Source organism: Aegilops tauschii, chromosome 4, assembly GCF_002575655.3.
Source record: "Aegilops tauschii subsp. strangulata cultivar AL8/78 chromosome 4, Aet v6.0, whole genome shotgun sequence".
Taxonomy (NCBI): Eukaryota; Viridiplantae; Streptophyta; class Magnoliopsida; order Poales; family Poaceae; genus Aegilops; species Aegilops tauschii.
Window position 1 is genome coordinate 340,352,648 of NC_053038.3, and position 17,801 is coordinate 340,370,448.

Genomic DNA, 17,801 nt, shown 5'->3' on the forward strand with positions numbered 1-17,801 from the left:
CACTTTCAATATTATTGCAAACACTATTATCAATCTCATATTCATCATGAGGCCTAAATAAAATTTCAAGATCATAAGAAGAATCACCCCAATCATGATCATTGCAACAAGTAGTAGACATAGCAAAACTAGCATCACCAAGCTTAGGGTTTTGCATATTATTAGCACAATTGACATCAAGAGAATTTATAGTACAATCATTGCAATCATGCTTTTTATCGAAGGAACTATCAAGTATGGGTGCAATAGCAACGATCTCATGTTTAACATAAGGAACTATAGCAAATTCATCTTCATAAATATTGGCATCATGGCCACAAGAATAGCAAGCATCATGTTCATCAAGGGATATTTCAATCAAATCATCGGAATCATAATTATCTATAGATTCATGCATATCATTATTTTCTTCCTCCATAGACTCCTGCGAAATATTAGCCTCTTCTTGGACAGCGGAGGAGTCCTCAGTATATGGTTTAACATAGGCATTGGAAGCATAATTATCATAACAATATTTAAGTATGGCAAAATTTTCATATTTGTAAAGAGTAGCATCATATGTTTCAATCAAAGAAGCAATTTCATAAGCACCCTTAAAAGCAACAAATTCTTCAATTTGTTGAACATTATAGTAACTATAAACACCCTTAGCATATGAAGATATGATTCCATTATCACTAAACTCACATTGGTAGGGAAGGTGTTTCTTAAGGTTTTCAGAGCAACAAGTAAAATCATAAATTTCACAAAGATTCCAAGCATAACACATCAATCTGTTTATTTGATCCCATAAGAGTCTCCCCTTTTCAGACAAACGGTGACGCACAAAATGAGCATGCTCATCTAAAGATTTCCCATCAACTAGACTAGTTGGGGTTTCAGCACGAGCGCATAAGGATCGAAGATGATCCAAGTAGAACACTTTAAGTGGATCCATATCAATAGATTTCTAGCAAGCAAAGATGCAAGCAAAAAGAAGGCACATGGTAACACAAGATCGAACGGAAGGAGGGTGAATAAAACAACAAGGGTGAAGTGGGGGAGAGGAAAACGAGAGGCAAATGGCAAACAGTGTAATGCGAGGGATAAAAGTTTGTGATGGGTACTTGGTATGTCTTGACTTGTGCATAAACTCCCCAGCAACGGCGTCAGAAATGGCTCGTTGTCGGGCAATCAAATCTTGACTTGACTTCGCGTAAGCCTCCCCGGCAACGGCGCCAGAAATCCTTCTTGCTACCTCCTGAGCACTGCGTTGGTTTTCCCTTGAAGAGGAAAGGGTGATGCAGTAAAGTAGCGTAAGTATTTCCCTCAGTTTTTGAGAACCAAGGTATCAATCCAGTAGGAGACCACGCTCAAGTCCCACGCTCCTACACAAACAAATAAGAACCTTGCAACCAACGCGATAAAGGGGTTGCCAATCCCTTCACGACCACTTGCAAAAGTGAGATCTGATAGAGATGATAAGATAATATTTTTGGTATTTTTTATGATAAAGAGTAAAAGTAAAGAAAGCAAAATAAATGGTAATAGAAATAGCTTGTTGACGGGAGATTAATATGATGGAGAATAGACCCGGGGGCCATAGGTTTCACTAGTGGCTTCTCTCAAGATAGCATGAGTATTACGGTGGGTAAACAAATTATTGTCGAGCAATTGATAGAATTGAGCATAGTTATGAGAATATCTAGGTATGATCATGTATATAGGCATCACGTCCGTGACAAGTAGACCGACTCCTGCCTGCATCTACTACTATTACTCCACACATCGACCGCTATCCAACATGCATCTAGAGTATTAAGTTCATAAGAACGGAGTAACGCTTTAAGCAAGATGACATGATGTAGAGGGATAAACTCATGCAATATGATATAAACCCCATCTTTTTATCCTCGATGGCAACAATACAATACGTGTCGTTTCCCCTACTGTCACTGGGATCGAGCACCGCAAGATTGAACCCAAAGCTAAGCACTTCTCCCATTGCAAGAAAGATCAATCTAGTAGGCCAAAACAAACTGATAATTCGAAGAGACTTGCAAAGATAACCAATCATACATAAAAGAATTCAAAGGAGATTCAAATATTGTTCATGGATAATCTTGATCATAAACCCACAATTCATCGGATCTCGACAAACACACCGCAAAAAGAGATTACAATGAATAGATCTCCAAGAGAATCGAGGAGAACTTTGTATTGAGATCCAAAGAGAGAGAAGAAGCCATCTAGCTAATAACTATGGACTCGAAGGTCTGAGGTAAACTACTCACACATCATCGGAGAGGCTATGGTGTTGATGTAGAAGCCCTCCATGATCAATGCCCCCTCCGGCGGAGCGCCGGAAAAGGCCCCAAGATGGGATCTCACGGGTACAGAAGGTTGCGGCGGTGGAAATAGGGTTTTTTCTCCTCTTCTGATGTTTTCGGGGTACGTAGGTATATATAGGAGGAAGAAGTAGGTCGGTGGAGCTACGAGGGGCCCACGAGGGTGGAGGGCGCGCCCAGGGGGTAGGCGTGCCCCCTGCCTCATGGCCTCCTCGTTGATTGCTTGACGTCCACTCCAAGTCCTTTGGATCACTTTTGTTCAGAAAATCACGTTCCCGAAGGTTTCATTCCATTTGGACTCCGTTTTATATTCCTTTCCTTCAAAACACTGAAATAGGCAAAAAAAACAGCAATTTGGGCTGGGCCTCCGGTTAATAGGTTAGTCCCAAAAATAATATATAAGTGTATAATAAAGCCCATTGAACATCCAAAACAGATAATATAATAGCATGGAACAATAAAAAATTATAGATACGTTGGAGACGTATCAGCGATGACGGCGAGTGACGGCCGGGCCAAAAGCTAACCGCGACCGGCGGTGATAGTGGCGACGACGATGCCGACAACTCCCCTCCTCTTCTTCCACCTGAAGCACAAGATGTTGGGGAACGTAGTATTTCAAAAAAAATCCTACGATCACGCAAGATCTATCTAGGAGAAGCATAGCAACGAGCGGGGAGAGTGTGTCCACGTACCCTCGTAGACCGAAAGCGGAAGCGTTAAGTAACGCGGTTGATGTAGTCGAACGTCTTCGCGATCCAACCGATCAAGTACCGAACGTACGGCACCTCCGCGATCTGCACACGTTCAGCCCGGTGACGTCCCTCGAACTCTAGATCCAGCTGAGGCCGAGGGAGAGTTCCGTCAGCACGACGGCGTGGTGACGGTGATGATTAAGTTACCGGCGCAGGGCTGCGCCTAAGCACTGCAACGATATGACCGAGGTGTGTTTCTATGGAGGGGGGCACCGCACACGACTAAGAGAAACTTTGGTGTGCCTTTGGGTGCCCCCTCCCACGTATATAAAGGGGGGAGGGAGGAGGAGGCCGGCCAAGAGGAGGAGGCGCGCCATGGGGGGGCAATCCTACTCCAAGTAGGATTCGGCCCCCCTTTCCTATTCCAACAAGGAGAAGGGGGAAGGAGAGGGAGGAGAGAAGGAAAGGGGGCCCGGCCCCCTAGTCCAATTCGGTTTGGGCTAGGGGGGGTGCGTGCCCCACCTTGGCCTGCCTCCTCTCTTCCACCAATAGGCCCATGAGGCCCAATAACCTCCCGGGGGTTCCAGTAACCCCGGGTACTCCGGAAAATACCCGATACACCTCAGAACTATTCCGGTGTCCGAATATAGTCTTCCAATATATCAATCTTCATGTCTCGACCATTTTGAGACTCCTCGTCATGTCCGTGATCTCATTCGGTACTCCAAACTACCTTCGGTACATCAAAACACATAAACTCATAATACCGATTGTCATCGAACGTTAAGCGTGTGGACCCTACGGGTTCGAGAACTATGTAGACATGGCCGAGACTCATCTCCGGTCAATAACCAATAGCAGAACCTGGATGCTCATATTGGCTCCCACATATTCTACGAAGATCTTTATCGGTCAAACAGCATAACAACATACGTTGTTCCCTTTGTCATCGGTATGTTACTTGCCCGAGATCCGATCGTCGGTATCACTATAACTAGTTCAATCTCGTTACCGGCAAGTCTCTTTAATCGTTCCGTAATGCATCATCCCGCAACTAACTCATTAGTCACATTGCTTGCAAGGCTTATTGTGATGTGCATTACCGAGAGGGCCCAGAGATACCTCTCCGACAATCGGAGTGACAAATCCTACTCTCGATATATGCCAACTCAACAAACACAATCGGAGACACCTGTAGAGCATCTTTATAATCACCCAGTTACGTTGTGACGTTTGATAGCACACTAAGTGTTCCTCCGGTATTCGGGAGTTGCATAATCTCATAGTCAGATGAACATGTATAAGTCATGATGAAAGCAATAGCAACAAACTAAACGATCATAGTGCTAAGCTAACGGATGGGTCTTGTCCAACACATCATTCTCTGATGATGTGATCTCGTTTATCAAATGACAACACATGTCTATGGCTAGGAAACATAACCATCTTTGATAAACAAGCTAGTCAAGTAGAGGCATACTAGTGACACTCTGTTTGTCTATGTATTCACACATGTACTAAGTTTTTGGTTAATACAATTCTAGCATGAATAATAAACATTTATCATGATATAAGGAAATATAAACAACAACTTTATTATTGCCTCTAGGGCACATTTCCTTCAGTCTCCCACTTGCACTAGAGTCAATAATCTAGATTACATAGTAATGATTCTAACACCCATGGAGTTTTGGTGCTGATCATGTTTTGCTCGTTAGAGAGGCTTAGTCAACGGGTCTGCAACATTTAGATCTGTATGTATCTTGCAAATCTATATGTCCCCTTCCGACACTTGATGACGGATGGAATTGAAGCGTCTCTTGATGTGCTTGGTCTTCTTGTGAAATCTGGATTCCTTTGCCAAGGCAATTGCACCAGTATTGTCACAAAAGATTTTCATTGGACACGATGCACTAGGTATGACACCTAGATCGGATATGAACTCCTTCATCCAGACTCCTTCATTTGCTGCTTCTGAAGCAACTATGTACTCTGCTCCACACGTAGTTCCTGCCACGACGCTCTATTTGGAACTGCACCAACTGACGGCTCCACCATTCAATATAAATAAGTATCCGGTTTGTGACTTAGAGTCATCCGGATCAGTGTCAAAGCCTGCATCGACGTAACCATTTACAACGAGCTCTTTGTCACCTCCATAAACGAGAAACATATGCTTAGTCCTTTTCAGGTATTTCAGGATGTTCTTGATCGCTGTCCAGTGATCCACTCCTGGATTACTTTGGTACCTCCCTACTATACTTATAGCAAGGCACACATCAGGTCTGGTACACAACATTGCATACATGATAGAACCTATGGCTAAGGCATAGGAAATGACTTTCATTTTCTCTCTATCTTCTGCAGTGGTCGGTCATTGTGTCTCACTCAACTTCACACCTTGTAATACAGGCAAGAACCCTTTCTTTGACTGATCCATTTTGAACTTCTTCAAAATCTTATCAAGATATGTGCTTTGTGAAAGTCCAGTTAAGCGTCTTGATCTATCTCTATAGATCTTCATGCCCAATATGTAAGCAGCTTCACCGAGGTCTTTCATTAAAAAAACTCTTATTCAAGTATCATTTTATGCTATCCAGAAATTCTATATCATTTCCAATCAGCAATATGTTATCCACATATAATCTACTACGCCTATAAAAGGAAGAGAAGGCAGATCTAACTCAGCATATTAGCCGTTTAATCTATGATCTAAAGGCCTAAAAGCATCGTTAACGAAATCCTCCCTCGCTCGATCCTCCCTCGCTAACGAAACTCTCTCAAAAAGAAAAACCGCACGCACCCGCAGTCCCGCACGCCCCTTTCCCCCAACCGCTCGACCCCGTCGCCGCCCCTTCACGCTCCGCGCCTGCCCTCCGCCCCGCCGCCGCGCCTGCCGCCGCCGCCAATCGCTCGATCCCGCCGCTCGGCCCCGCTGCCACTTCTCGCTGCCAAGCACAGCCGCCGCTCGGCCTGCTTAGCCTCGCCGAACCACACTCCGCCGACGCCGGCGGACAGGGGTTGGCGACCTCCAATTTGCCGCTCGCCAGGGGACAAGGGCGACACCGACGAGGCGCATAGCGACTGCAACAGAAGCAAGCGCCGCCGTGCCCCCCGCCTCGTGCGCCCGCCGTCCGCTGCCCCCATCCTCGCGCTCCTCCGCTCCGCTCCCTCGCCCTCCACCACCGGTCCTCTTCTCGGACACTGCCCCCAGTCCTCTTCTCTGCCGCCGCCCGCCAGTCCTCCTCTTCTCGGACACCGCCCGCCGGTCCACTTCTCTGCCGCCGTGCCCCCGGCCTCGTGCGCCCGCCGTCCGCCGCCCCCATCCTCTCCCTCCTCCGCTCCCGCTCCGCTCGCCCTCCACCGCCGGTCCTCTTATTGGACGCTGCCCCCCAGTCCTCTTCTCCGCCGCCGCCCGCCGGTCCTCCTCTTCTCGGATGCCGCCCGCCGGTCCTCTTCTCTGCCTCCGCCCTGCCGATCCTCTTCTCCGTCGCCGCCCCGATGGTCCTCTTCTTCGCGGCTAGCAACTCCATTAGTGTGTTAAATATCTTCTCATCATTTGATAGGTAGATTCTAACCGCTGCTCTGCGTAGGTTTTGCAAGGAAGAAGATAAATTGAACCGTGGGGAAGAGGAAGGCGCCGCTAAGCCACCCACTAGGAAGCGGATGGACAAGCTCGATATGGTCTTTTCCTGTCCATTCTGCAATCATGGGAGCAGCGTTGAATGCCGGATGTTAGTACCATCTTCACATATTTTTCCTGTTAGATGGTTGATACTGGATGGCTATCTATCCATTCAACATTGTGTCTCGCCTTCTTTTTTCTTCAGTGATACGAAAAACATAATTGGTGAGGCTAATTGTCCAAATCATACATAAAACTGCAGATTGTGCCTCCTAACATAGACGTAGATGCCATACTGATTGGCTCTCAGCTAGAAAATTATGCAGCAGACATCTCATTTGGTTTTGTTCCTTCTCAACCTAATGATTGCAACTCCGGAAATAGGGTATAGCTTATGTATAAATTTTGTACAGCCATACCCATTTCATATACTCTTGGGGTTTTAATCACTCTAATCAACTATCATAATAGAGCATAGCTGAGGTAGTAAATCATGCAGGGTTATATGTAGATTCGGTTGCCATTAAATGATGTCTGTATGACAGGCCGCTCCGGCGAGTCGGATGGGTGGCGGCGGCGGCTGAGCTTCTCCATGGCCTGCTGCAGTTCCAGGGAGAGAGAGCTTTGAAGGTGAGGAGGAGATATAGAAGAACAGCAGGAAGGGAGAGGAGGAAGGGCAGGGGTGTGGCAGCCTTGACGGTGAACCTCCGGTTGCGACAGTCTCCAGCGAGAGGCGGCGTGCGGCGCCGACGCGGGCCTACAGGGCGGCGGCGGCGGCTTGGAGCTGCGGGAGCTCGGGCGTTTGGATGCGTTTGGATCGCAGGCCAAAGGTCATGCATATTGGGTACGTTTTGATATCTATCAAACCTGTCCATACAAAATATTGGCATGATTTATCTTTCTGTTTTGAGGCCACATGCATGTTGATTCTGTCAACACACTGGGATCCCTGCAGATAGAACCATAAGAAGAGGACTGGTCCTCTGATCATTGTAGGACTTCAACGCCCATTTAGGAATTAGGACACACATGCTATGTTTTGTTACCAGCTGGTGGAGTTAATTCCGAAAGTCTACAATCTGCATGGTATACAGTTATCATCAGTTTAGTCGCTCGTTTGTACCATCGTTGAGCTTGTGATGTCATGGTACGAGATTTTGTACCATCTATATTTTCTATAGTTATTTTAATCTTTCATCGACATGGACGAGGATGGTAAAAGATTTTTGAGATTATGGTTCCCATTTTTGCATATTGCTTGGCTCTCGACTTAGTGCTTATCAATCAGAAGTTGAATTCTTGGTAATGTGACCTTCCTTTTAGATTTCAATTCTGTGGAACAGTAAAAGATGCTAGCCTTGTAATATAGAGCGAATGTAGAGAAAACATTTATACAGATGTATTATTTATGACTTGTTATAAATATGCCCCACCACCTATGTAATTCAAATTAGTTAAACTTTAAGGAGGGTGGATCAGAGTCAGGCTAAATTTATACTACAATATCCTTAATGTCTATAACTATAAGTGGTGTCCTCTTTTATGCGCGTTTCCGCTTTAAGAAATGATTTTAGAATCCTATTCAATAGAAATGAGAAAATATGTAAACAAAATAGAAGAAACAAAAGCATATAGGATATTTATTATATTATATTATATATTCCTAGGTTAGATTCATCATCTACAACATGTTTCTAATATAAGCAATATATTTTTCTGGGAACATTGTTTTTCATTAGCAATATATTTTCCCAATGTTGTTATGTACTCCCTCCGTTTCTTTTTAGTCTGCATATAAGATTTGGTCAAAGTTAAACTTTGTTAACTTTGACTAAGTTTATAGAAAAAATATCAAGATTCACAATATGAAATCAATATTGTTAATTGCGTCATGAAATTAATTTTCATACCATATAGCTTTAGTATTGTAGATGCTGATATTTTTTTCTACAAAGTTGGTCAAACTTTACAAAGTTTGACTTTGACCAAATGTTATATGCAGACTAAAGAGAAATGGAGGGAGTATCTTTTTTCTTTCACTCGATCATGTTATCACCAAGAAATCAGATTGGTATTACATGGAAAATAGATTGCACAAGAAATCAGAGCAAGGATATATAAAACCAGAGCATCCCAATGTTCATATTACTTGGATTAGTATTTGTCTATTTACCTTTTAAAATCTTCTGCATGTTCTGACAAGAATAAAATCCGGTAGACTACTGAATGTACATGTACGTATGTACTTCAATAAAAGTATGTACTGGTAATTCTGTTGGCATAGTTTAAATCTGCTTTTGTCATCTATGAAAGCAGTACTGACACTTTTGTGAATGTCAACACATGTTAAGATGTCTTCACTAAGCAGATTGAGTCTATATATAAGTTTGTGCATCTTGATTGTCTGATTATTGGAGCATTACACATGACACTGTCTGGTTTGTATCCTGTGAGAGCAGAAGAAGAGGCGCAATCAACTAAGAACCATGTCAGGTGGATGGTGCAAGTTGTTGTCATACGGACATATGGTGGTTATCCCGGGGAATGTTGTTTGTTTTGGTAGAAGAACTAAGGGAAAAGGATCCATTTGTGAAAAAACAAAGCCACTGGTTCGCATTACTGGGGTTATATCAAAGAGTCAGCAGGAAAATAAGGTCAACTTTTTATCTACCTACTGTCTATCTATTCATGTTGGATGTTGACTTCTCATTCACCATCCTAGCGGCAGTTTCATTGTTTCTTATTATAGGCCTTAGATGTGGATATATTGGTAATTGTTGGGGATATTACCACTGGGCGTAAACCGGCCAGGAGAGGCCGGGTTAACCCCATAAGTAGTCCATCTGTATCTGAAGTCCATAAAGACAGACGGTGACGCTTTATGAAGGCCCAGGGCCCAAAGCCAGTTTAAGGCCTGTAGACATAAATCGGCGTTGATATGTAAACTTGTGTTGTAAGGTAGAGGTAGCAGAGACCGAGCCGGACACGATTATGAGCCGGCCTCGGGATTCTGTAAACCGACGGGCGTCAACCCATGTATATAAGGGGACGACCCGGCGGCGGTTCAAGAACAACAGAGAACAACTCGAGACTCGGCAAAGCGTATTCGCTCCCTGGTCATCGAAACCCCAGCAATTCCATCACAACTAGACGTAGGCTTTTACCTTCATCGTAAGGGGCCGAACTAGTATAAAACTCTCTTGCGTCCCTTGTCCGCTTTAACCCCTTTAAGTTAATCCGTAGCGATGGCTCCACGACTAAGTCCTTTCTATAGGACATCTGCCGTGACAAAACCATGACAGTTGGCGCCCACCGTGGGGCTATCGCACGATGGTTTCAAGTTCTTGGAGGGCAACTTCGAAGGACTCAAGGGTTACGCTGTGGGCCGGATGACCAAGAGTCGTCGCGGCAAGCTCTACATTGACGATGCAGGCTGGGGTCCCGAGGCCGGCTCAATCGAGTACGGGTACCGGGTCCCCTTTGGTGGCATACACGTTTTCATCGGCAAGATCGGCGAACTGGGCCCTGAGCCGGACATCTGCACCGACCTCGTCGAAACGGCTCAGCGTGCGAGATCTGCCCGGGTCAAGCCTGTCATGAAGCGTGCCTTCGTGGGAGTTATCCATGGAGGGGAATCTGAGGATAGATCGGAATATGGTGGTGAGACCGTCGTTTATTCCGGCGACGAGTCATCGACCGAAGAGACCGAGTCGTTATATCAGTTACAAGATGGCCGGATTGGGGGCTGTTCCGATGGCGACAGTATTCCGGACCCCTTTGATCTACCAAACCGGGTTGCGATCTTCATGGCCGGTACGCAACCGGCGCTCCACTCTTCGACCGCAGCGGCGATGATTTCCGGATCGGCAGCGGCAACAGCGGCCGGGGCAGGAGGCCCTGTGCGACCGCCAGCTCAGGTTCTATCTGATTTGTTTGACGCGTTGGCAACGCTGATGGCGGAGGTTAACCCGGCGGATCAGGATGCACACAATGCGGAAATCGTGAAAGTGAAAGATCATATCACCCAGGCCAAAGCCGACTTAGCAGCTGAGGATACCATGATGGCCGCGGAGCGGGCCGCTTTGGATGCACAAGCTTACCGGATTATGCTGGATCAGAGTGCGTCGAACGAAGTCCTGAAGAGGAGGTACCGGTCTCGCCTGCCGCCGGTTTATAACGCTAGAAATCTCTTTAACACCCCAGGAGCAGGGACCAGTAATCCGACGGTGGTAAACCGGGCGGAGGCACCTGGAGCAGGGGCGCCAGTTCAGCCATGTTTGGTGGATCCGCCTCGTCAGAACAACATTGTAACACCGCATGTCCCCACGCCACCGGGTCATTACTCTAACCCGATGGACAACATTGTCGCTGCCGCTTCACGGCTGGCGGCCATCCCAATCGAAGGCGATTCTCCGGCGACGGTCGAGACGCGTCGGGTTAAGGAGCTTCTTCAGACAACCTTGGTTCAACAGGAGGCTTATTCATATAGTCGCGATCGGATTCATTCCACTCCCCGTCCAAGCCGGAGTTACAACAGACGTATGGATGAACCGGCAGTGTCAAGCAATGCGCGGAACCGTGATCCGCCCCATGGCAATAACCCGGCGGGTGGTGCTGGTGATGCTCAGGAGGTGGTGGACCGGGCTCGGGCACGCAGAGAGGCCGAGTTAGCGGCGCAGCATGAAGCCCGTCAGCTTACTCCGGTTCGTCCAACCACATCAGTGGAACCAGGAGTTACCTCTAGTTCTTTGGGAGTGCCGTGTCTCGTCCCGGCGTTGCGCAATGTGCGCCTGCCCAAGGATTTCAAGGGCCCGCGCAAGGTGCCGAATTACACCGCCGATTTATCCCCTGAAACATGGGTCGAAAGCTATGAGATGGCCATGGAGATGCTGGATGTGGATGATGCGGCATGTGCAAAATACTTCACCATGATGCTAGAAGGGACGGCCCACACTTGGCTAAAGAGCTTACCGGCTAATTCTATCAGGTCACGGGCCGAGTTGAGAGCCCGGTTTATTCAGAATTTCAAGGATACATGCAAGCAGCCCATGTCAATTGTGGACTTAGCTGCCTATGTCCAGGAGGAAGGAGAGTCAACAACCCATTGGGTGCGCCGGGTTTCGGAGGTTTTGCATTCATCGGACCGCATCAACGCTGACACCGCAGTTTTAACATTAGAAGGCAATTGCCGGTTTGAACCCCTGAAGTTGAAGTTGGGACGGCTCAAACGTCATTGTAATGACATGGGAACCCTCATGGCTGCATTGGTGAAGTATGCCGACTCTGATAGTACCAAGGATCCCGAGTCTGACGATGATAAGACAGGGAAGGGAAAAAAGAGCGGCAACGCCAAGGGGCAGCACCACAACCCGGCGGGTCATGGAAACGGCGGCAAGCGTAAGGCAGACCACGGTTTAGACTTTGTGGCTAATACTAATACACATGACAAGGGCCAACGGCATAAGGGTAAACCGCCCCAGCGCGGTGGAGGGCCAAGTCCTAATCCGGACCGTTTGTCTTATCTGTTGAACCAGCCCTGTCCAAAGCATGGGACGAAGGAGATCCCGTCCACGCACCTCTGGAAAGATTGTTACATCATGCAAGAGTTTAAAAATTCTGATTCTTTCTGGTATGATCATGGGCCAGAAGGCGGTTCGGGCCCCGGGTCTCATGGGCTGGGTTATGGTGGAGGAAATTCCGGTTCAGGCTTCCACAGTAATCAGGGTGGACATAACAGTCAAAGTAATCAGGGTAACCAAGGTGGCTATAATCATCAGGGCAATCAGCAGCAGCAACAGCAATCGGGTTACCAGAGCAACCCGAAGCAGTTGAATAGCGGACAGTATCATGTCTTCACCACTAGCTTGGACAAGCGCGATCAGAAGCTTCATAAAAGGGCGGTGAATGCCGTTGAACCGGCGGTGCCCCGTTATTTGCGCTGGTCCGAGCAGCCGATTGTGTGGAGTAGAGAAGATCATCCACCCCGGGTTGACAATCCAGGTCATCTGGCTCTGGTGGTGGCACCTCAGGTGGGAGGTTATAAGTTCACTAAGGTACTCATGGATGGAGGGAGTAGTATCAATATCCTTTATTATGAAACTTTCCGTCGCATGGGGTTAGCAGATAAAAATCTTAAACCGTCCAATACAGTGTTCCATGGTGTGGTGCCTGATAAGTCGGCATATCCTGTTGGTAAGATAGCTCTGGAGGTGGCTTTTGGAGATGAGCATGACTCGAGATCAGAAACCTTGGCCTTTGAAGTGGTGAAAATCAGAAGCCCGTATCATGCCCTATTTGGACGGCCAGCTTATGCTAAGTTTATGGCACGACCTTGTTTTGTCTATCTGTAGCTCAAGATGTCGGGTCACAAGGGAACTATAACCGTGCATGGGAGCCGCAAGATTGCTCTGGAGTGTGAAGAAGGTGATGCGGCTTATGCGGAGTCGGTTTGTGCAACAGAAGAGTTGAAGTTTTACAAGGACAATGTTGATCCGACAGATATGACTTCGTTGAAGAAACCAACTACAGAGCATGATCCGGCCCTGAAGCTTAAATCGGCTGATGAGACTAAGCTTGTTGACTTCGTGCCTGGCGATTCGTCGAAGCAGTTTAGCATCAGCGCTAACTTGGATCCGAAATAGGAAAGCGCGCTCATCGAGTTCATCCGTGAGAATCGGGACATCTTTGCATGGAAGCCTTCTGACATGCCAGGTGTACCGAGAGAACTCGCTGAGCACACTCTCAATGTTGATTCCAAGTATAAACCGGTCAAGCAGTTTCTCCGCCGGTTCAATGAAGAAAGACGCAAAGCTATTGGAGAAGAAGTAGCCAGGCTCTTGGCGGCTGGATTAATCGTTGAAGTATTCCGTCCTGTGTGGTTGGCTAATCTGGTGCTGGTCCTTAAAAAGAACGACACTTGGCGTATGTGTGTGGACTACACAGACCTTAACAAAGCTTGTCCAGCAGATCCTTTTGCCCTTCCCCGTATTGATCAAATTATTGATGCTACGGCGGGTTGCGAGCATTTAAGCTTTTTGGATGCATATTCTGGTTATCATCAGATCAAAATGGCAGTTAAGGACCAGGAGAAGACAACCTTCATAACCCCCTTTGGAGCCTTCTGCTATGTGTCCATGCCCAGGCGACTTCTCAACGGTGTGTGCAGAATTGTCTTCATAAACAGATCGGCCGCAATGTTCACGCCTATGTGGATGATATTGTGGTAAAATCAAGGAAGAAGGAGACATTGATTGATGACTTGAAAGAAACCTTTGATAACCTGTGGGTTTATAAAATGATGCTTAATCCGGCCAAGTGTGTCTTTGGTGTACCTGCAGGCAAGCTCTTGGGCTTTTTGGTGTCTAACAGGGGGATTGAAGCTAATCCGGAAAAGATCAAAGCCATCACCTCCTTGGCTAAACCGAAGTGTATCAATGACGTTCAACGCCTAGCAGGCCGGATTGCTGCGTTGAGCCAGTTTGTCAGTCGCCTTGGCGAGAAGGCCATCCATCCCTTTATATCAGATGCTGAAGAAAACGGATAACTTCGTCTGGAGTGATGCCGCTAATGAAGCATTTGAGGACTTAAAGCGGCAGCTGGCTAATCCGCCGATTCTCGCTGCTCCAGTGGAAAAAGAACCATTGTTGCTATATGTGGCAGCTAATGCTCGGGCTGTTAGTGTGGCTATTGTGGTTGAGCGCAAGGAGGCAGGAAAGGAATATCCGGTTCAGCGGCCGGTTTACTATATCAGTGAGGTACTTATTGAGTCCAAGCAGAGGTACCCTCATTGGCAAAAATTGGTGTATGGGGTTTTCATGGCAAGCCGGAAGCTTAAGCTGTATTTCCAAGGTCATCCCATCACGGTGGTCAGCTCTGCTCCGTTGGGAGATATAATCCAGAACAAGGAAGCAACTGGCCGGATTGCTAAGTGGGCTATAGAGCTCGGGCCTCACGGGTTGAAATACATACCCCGAACGGCAATCAAATCTCAGGCACTTGTGGATTTCATCAATGATTGGACAGAATTACAAGCGCGAGAGGAGAAGCCGGATCATACTTATTGGACTATTCATTTTGATGGGTCCAGGAAATTGGAGGGCTCGGGGGCTGGAGTCGTATTAACTTCCCCACGAGGTGATAAGTTTTGTTATGTTCTCCGTTTAATGTTCCCTTGCACTAACAATGCAGCTGAATATGAGGCTTTACTCCATGGTCTTCGGATGGCTAAGTAGATGAACCTAAGCCGAGTTAAGTGCTTCGGTGACTCGGATCTGGTGGCTCAACAAGTGTCCGACAGTTGGGATTCCAAGGACCCACTAATGGCAGCATATCATCGTGAGGTGGATATTGTTGCAGGTCACTTTAATGGTTATCAGGTGGATCATGTGGACCGGCGGAAGAATGAAGCGGCGGACGCTTTAAGCCGCCTGGGTTCCCAACGTAAACCGGTTCCACCTAATGTCTTCCTGGATGTTTTGCATAATCCGTCCGTCAAGTTCCCTGGTGAAGAGGATTTGGCTGTTCCTGATCCGGAGGCTCAGTTGGTGGCGGCTCTTCATGTTATCCTGGATTGGACGGTTCCATATCTGGCGTATATGAACCGGGGCGAGTTACCAGAGGATGAAACTTTGGCCAGGCAGATAATCCGGCGATCCAAGTCCATGCCTATTATCAATGGAGAGTTACATCATTGCAGTGTGATAGGGGCGTTTCAACGCTGTGATTCTCCTGAGGAAGGCCGTGAAATTTTGCGTGAGATCCATGAAGGAGATTGTGGTCACCATGCCGGTTCAAAGTCTTTGGTGGCCAAGGCGTTTCGTCACGGTTTCTATTGGTTGACAGCTCATGCTGATGCCGAGGACTTGGTCAAAAGATGTGATGGCTGTCAGAAATTCTCAAGGCGCGCTCATGTACCGGCTCAAGAATTAAGGATGATTCCAATCACCTGGCCGTTTGCAACTTGGGGGCTGGATATGGTTGGGCCTTTCAAGAGGTCCAAGGACAAGAAGACCCACCTTTTGGTGGCGGTTGATAAATTTACAAAGTGGGTGGAGGCAGAGCTAGTTAGCAAGTGTGACGCAGCCACGGCGGTTCAATTCATCAAAAAGGTGATCTTTCGGTTTGGCTTTTCACACAGCATTATAACAGACAATGGTACCAATCTGTCGAAGGGTGCCATGAAGGAGTTCTGTCAACGTGAGCACATCCGGCTTGACGTGTCATCAGTGGCTCACCCCCAGTCCAATGGTCAAGCGGAGAGGGCCAATCAAGAGATGTTGAGAGGCATCAAACCCCGGCTTATGGTTCCTTTGCAACGGACGCCGGGTTGTTGGGTTGAGGAGTTACCTTCTGTGTTGTGGAGCATCAATACCACACCCAACAGATCGACAGGATACACACCATTCTTCATGGTTTATGGAGCGGAAGCAGTTCTTCCTAGTGACACCCGTCATGACTCGCCTCGTGTAGTGGCATATGTTGAAGCTGACAACGAGAAGGCACGACAGGAAGCTCTTGACCTGTTAGATGAGGAACGTGACATGGCGGCAGCCCGTTCGGCGATTTATCAGCAAGATCTGCGTCGTTATCATAGCCGCTGGGTTAGAACCAGAACCTTTCAAGAAGGTGATTTGGTGCTTCGGCTCATCCAGGATCAGACAGATATGCATAAGCTATCCCCCCTTGGGAAGGACCCTTTGTGGTCAGCAAGAATCTGCACAACGGGTCATACTACCTAATCGATGTTCGAGAGCGCAAAGACTCACGTAAATCGGAGGAGGAGACCAACCAGCCGTGGAATATTGCTCATCTTCGGCCCTACTATACTTGAGCTATAGGCTCTGCTTATGTACATATTATGACATTGTATATATCAGGATCAATATAATAAACCAGAACCTCAGCTAAAGCGGGGTATCTGTTGTTTTTCTTACATCATGTGTGGTTACATGGAGCTTACAAAGCGGCGTCCGGTTTACCCCTTGATTTAGCTTCTCAAAGCTTTATATTACATCACTTGGGGGCTTGGTCGTATCCGAACCATAGCTACACCTCTTGATCGGCGCAATGCCACAGCATCACTTGGGGGCTTGGTCGTATCCGAACCATAGCTACACCTCTTGATCGGCGCAATGCCACAACATCACTTGGGGGCTTGGTCGTATCCGAACCATAGTCACACCTCTTGATCGGCTCAAAGCCACATCGATCCGGGGTCAAAGAGAGTGTTGTAACAACAACTCAAACATAGGCACCCACTGAGCACAGCTCACAATGTTGCTTGGGGATTCTTTGCTGTCGAAATGAACTAAGAATCTACACTTGTAACAGGCTATCAAGCCATGGCTTGGAAGCCTGGTGTATACACCTAAAACCCCGAGTTAACCTGCCTATTTAAGTAAGTCACTCCGCCCAGGTAAACCTGGTATGACCCTTCGAACTTTGGCAAGTTACTCTAAAATGAAGACCCTGAACTTGTCAAGTTAAAACGATGATTGGTTAAGGATTGAGGACCATCTTAAAAGGCTTTGCAAAAATGGTTTAACTCAGTGGCCTGGCAGCCCATGAAAAGCCTCGAATTTGGGGCCTGGCAGCCCGTGAAAAGCCTCGACTACAACGGTTTTTATTTGCCTTTTGCTAAGTTTTCTTTGTTTCATAAGATTTGTGATATTTTTTAAACCGGTGTTTATCAACCCGGTTAGGCTGTCAACTACAAGTTGTCAGTACACGATCAAATTATAATCCGGAGACTATTAGCCCGGTCTGGTTTTGACTCAAAGTCACCAGTATGGAATAAACCGGTGTTTCTCACAGCCCGGAACGGTTTTCTGATAAACCGGCATCATATAACAGGAGTTACTTCTACTCCGGATTAGGGTTATTACCCTCATTACAAAGTTGGTCAGCCAACACTATGCCTAAAGGTCACAGGTATCATATATTTCAATATTTGGTTATCTTTTACAACCTTGGTTATAAACCTTGGTCATATATATATTTGGGTATCATGACCGGCCCGGTGGTAAACCGCCAGGGCGCTTTAAGCTTCTTGTCTGCAGGAACAACTTGAATAAATAGCTATGGATTATGAACATCATGTCTTAAGCATGGCGGATTAGCACGCATCAGTTGCAGATAAATATGCACGAAGGCATA